Source organism: Herpailurus yagouaroundi, unplaced genomic scaffold, assembly GCF_014898765.1.
Source record: "Herpailurus yagouaroundi ecotype Mexico unplaced genomic scaffold, PumYag 28, whole genome shotgun sequence".
In the NCBI taxonomy this organism is placed as follows: Eukaryota; Metazoa; Chordata; class Mammalia; order Carnivora; family Felidae; genus Herpailurus; species Herpailurus yagouaroundi.
In genome coordinates, this window is record NW_024412376.1 from 108,047,358 (window position 1) to 108,051,804 (window position 4,447).

The following is a 4,447-nucleotide window of genomic DNA, read 5'->3' on the forward strand; positions in this document are numbered from 1 at the left end:
CAACTACACAAGGCCCTGCTGCTGAATTTGGTGAGTGACATTCAGAACATGACTCCTAAACTCCTCATTTAGTGGAACATGAAAGGAGGTCATTGAAAGGAAGTGAGCACTGGTTGACCCATTAACTGAACCCAGACAATCGTAGGTTCCTCACACCCTTCCCTGTCCTGGGAATGTACATTCTGCCCACAATTTACAAGGATGAGAGAATAAGACGTTGTTGAAACCATCCGGACTGAATAGGCAAGTAAACCTATTTAAGACATCTCTATACACTTTTTTTTTAATTTTTTTAATTTTTTTTTATTTTTATTTTTGAGACAGGGAGAGACAGAGCATGAACAGGGGAGGGTCAGCGAGAGGGAGACACAGAATCCGAAACAGGCTCCAGGCTCTGAGCTGTCAGCACAGAGCCCGACACGGGGCTCGAACTCATGGACTGCGAGATCATGACCTGAGCCGAAGTCGGCCGCTTAACCAACTGAGCCACCCAGGCGCCCCTCTATACACTTTTAAGATTCAGGCAGATGAGGGGCACTTGGGTGGTGGTTGAGCATCCAACTCTTGATTTGGGATCGGGTCATGAGGCCAGTGTCGTGGGATCAAGCCCTATGTGGGACTCCACACTCAGTGTGGAGCCTGTTTAACGTTTAAGATTTCTCTCTCTCTCTCTCTCTCTCTCTCTCTCCCTCCCTCCTTCTGCCCCTCTCCCTTACTTGTGCTCTCTCTCTCTCTCTCTCTCTCTGTCTGAAAAAAAAAAGAAAAAAAGAGATTCTGGCAGGTGGGTGATGGCCCAAGATGAGCCCCATATGTAAGTTCCCTTGTCGATTAAACCTGCTACCTACGAGTCTGGAATGGTCTACCTCTCTTCCTTCAGTCTGTCCTTGCCCTTCGTGTATAGGGGCCGGTTTTCAAACCAACATGGAGAAATTCTTTTACCATTGTTGTAAACTGATATAGGTAGGGCTGTTACAGAGGGGGCAATGTCTATTGAATTTGTTTCCTGATGAAAGAATCGAGCTTGAAACCAAATGTTGCACATTCAGACAAGAAAACGCACTATGACTCATGACGATCTGTGAAAAAGCCACACTTTCATTATATGCTAAATTTTCATTTTCTCAATGTCAAGGACTTTTAAAATAATTCAATTGTTTCTCTTGTGATGTGATTTCCAAAGTTAGTTTCTTTTATGTTTCGGAGGACCTAAATTTCAGATGGAATGGACCTAGATTCAGAAAATATATCTGTGATATTTAAGGTTTTGTTTCTTTGTCATTCGACTCTAGATGTATTTATTTGTAATTTTATCTGCACATTGCTACACAAACTATCCACATTTTGTGTATGTGCACATGTGTGTGCGTGTACCTAAAAAGGCAGACACTGTCTGTTACAGTCTTGGTTTGGGGCTGTTTTACAATCTAGGTTGGTCCTAAGAAGGAATCCCTCCTTACATTATTATATCAGTGGCACATGTTGAGCCCTTCTACTAAGTACCACAGAATGACAAGTGGCCAGGAAACAAATATACATTAAACATAGGAATACTAGAGATTGGGTCCCAATTTCTGAAATAGTATTATAGAGACAATGGTAAATCAGAGAGCCTGAAGCACAGATTAAGAAGGCAGAAACATGGCATTTTATTTCAACTACAAACCCTTGCCAGGTTTCCCAGTCTGTGACATCAAGGAGAGCAAATTGTTACCTCTGAGAAGTCATCTATGATTTGTAGCCATTAATTCCAAACCTCCTACTTAAGATTCTTCAATTACATGATCCTACCAACAGATCAGGAGCTATCGTGTGCACTGGGGAAGGAACAAACTCTCAATAGAGCTACTGTGCATGTTCTCCAGTTCAACCTTCTGTTCCATAGCCCAACCCATGCTCTAGAAAGAGGCCCTACCCAATGATTAGGGGCTAATTTCTATTCCCACAGCCAGATTCTCCTCCTGTAATCTAGACTTCATCTTATGTAAGCACATGACTCACATGCACGGGTCCGTTTCCTGGAATTTGGGGTGGGAGCCAACTCTCAGTTATCTGCAGTATGAAATCCATCAGTGATTCCCAACTTCCATTTTAACTAGTAATGTTAACCTCTTCTATGATCTCCATGTTCTTTTACTACTGATTTTAATGAACACAGAAAAGGCCAGAGAGAAAAGCATAGGGTCTGGTAAATCAAAAGGCCGTATGATCATTGAACAGTTGGGCACTTGTCATTTCCATTCTGTTTCACAGCCCAGATTCTAGATAAGCATTTTCTACCAGCAGCCACAGCCAACTCTTTCCATCTAGTGCAATCTGGCCTCTATCTTCACCATCCTCTGAAAACACTTTTTTAGCCTTCATGACATTCAGAAGTCAAAACCAGTGGCCTTTTTCCTCCTTCTCAGTTTTTTTCTAGGTTCTTTTGTACTGGACAGTGCTGACTATTGCTGTAAATCTTGGCTTTTTATTCTTCTGAGCTTCATGTCATTGTGTCTCTTAGTTTTGCTCTTTTGGTTGTAACCATCAGCAAGTCCTGTTGATACGAAGTACGTTCTAAATACAGCTGGAGGTCAACCACTTCTCATCACCTCCACTACTGCCATCCTTGTCCTAGCCACGCTGTCATTTAAGCAGGTGACAAAAATTACCCTCTACCTTATCTTCCAGGTTTGCCTTGCCTCTCTAGTCTATTTTCCCCAGAGCAGACTGACTGGTCTTGTAGACATGCAAGTTATATCACCACCCCATCCCTTACCCTTTAATGACTTATTGCATTTTTAACAGAATGCAAACACCTTACCATAGCCTCTACCCTCTAAATGTTCTACTCTTGCCTATCTCTCTGACTTCTCTTGCCACTGTCCATGGAGCGTGCTCCAGCCACACTGGTCTTAAAGTGTGTTTTGAACATTAGAGTCCTTACATCTCCTCTCCAGGTCAAACATACTTTGGTTCCACACGTTTGCATGACTGAGTTTGTTCACCTCATCTGGCTACATCTCTGCTCATATATGACCAAGAGACGTCTCTCCAACCACCCTAGCTAGAGCAGCCCTGAAACCATAATATACTGTGTATTACCACCATATTTTGTCACTATCCATGAGACTTTGTGCAAGTTACGCTGTGCCCCAGGTTCATGACAGAAGTGAGTTTTACACAAGTAGTTACATACCTCATAGAGTTGTTATCAGGATTTAAACGGTATTACATTTCAGAAGCTTGACGGCAAATAGTCAGCCCTCTATGTGTTTACCACTATTATTGTTACCAGTATTTATTTGTTTTCTTTCTTTTCCCACTAGAGATACAAATTCCAGGCGTTATCCATTCGCTCATCACTACTGGTCAGGATATAGAATAGTAAAGCACATTCTAAGCTTTCAATAAGTTATTGTTGAGTAAATGAATGCATAAAAATATTTAACCATTTCTTCTATCCTCACTGGCTCCTTTTGCCAATTTCTCGGGTGAAGACATTTCCCTGGAGTCAATCATTGGTTTCCTTGGCATTTTTTCCTCTACCCTCACTCCTTTCTAATTTTTTTTTTCAACGTTTATTTATTTTGGGGACAGAGAGAGACAGAGCATGAACGGGGGAGGGGCAGAGAGAGAGGGAGACACAGAATCTGAAACAGGCTCCAGGCTCTGAGCCATCAGCCCAGAGCCTGACGCGGGGCTCAAACTCACGGACCGTGAGATCGTGACCTGGCTGAAGTCGGACGCTTAACCGACTGTGCCACCCAGGTGCCCCAACCCTCACTCCTTTCAAGTGCTTAACTTGAAACGTTTCTCTGGCTTCAGCTATAGTTCCTGTGATGGGAGTTCCTACCGTCACATCTTTAGCGCAGCCCATACAGCCAAGCTCTCAACTGGGGAGGCAGCTCTCAGTGGCTGGAAATTTGGCCCAAGACTCAGGAGAGCTGGCTTCGAGTGTAAGTTCTGTGACTTCGCTCGCTTTGTGACTCGGAGCAAGCCACAACCTTTCGGGAGACCAAATTCTCTCATAGGTAATAATTTATTCCTCTCTACCTTCCATCTCAGATAGTGCTTTAAAACGAAGAGTTAGTAAAAGTGAAAGTGTTTTGTCAGTTATAAAACAGTACATACCATCTTGAGGTGCTTTCAAATACTTCAAATATGCCATTTATACATGCCCACCCTGCTGTTATCTTAGATTCAACATCAAGTAGATTAGTTTCCTATTTCCCAAACTGAATGATGACTTTGCTTTCTTTCATTGGGCACAGGTATCGCTAAGCACGTCTCGTTCTCTTTCTGTGATGTGTCTACAATTTTCCTCCTGCTCTCTCTTCTCCCAGACATAATCTTCCTCGAAGATTTCTTCCATGTGCATCTAGGTAGGCCATTAGAACACCATTCGTTGGTCTCTCTACTTCCAGCCTTTCTCTCAGTCTTCTCAAATAATCTCATTCCGATCTTCCCC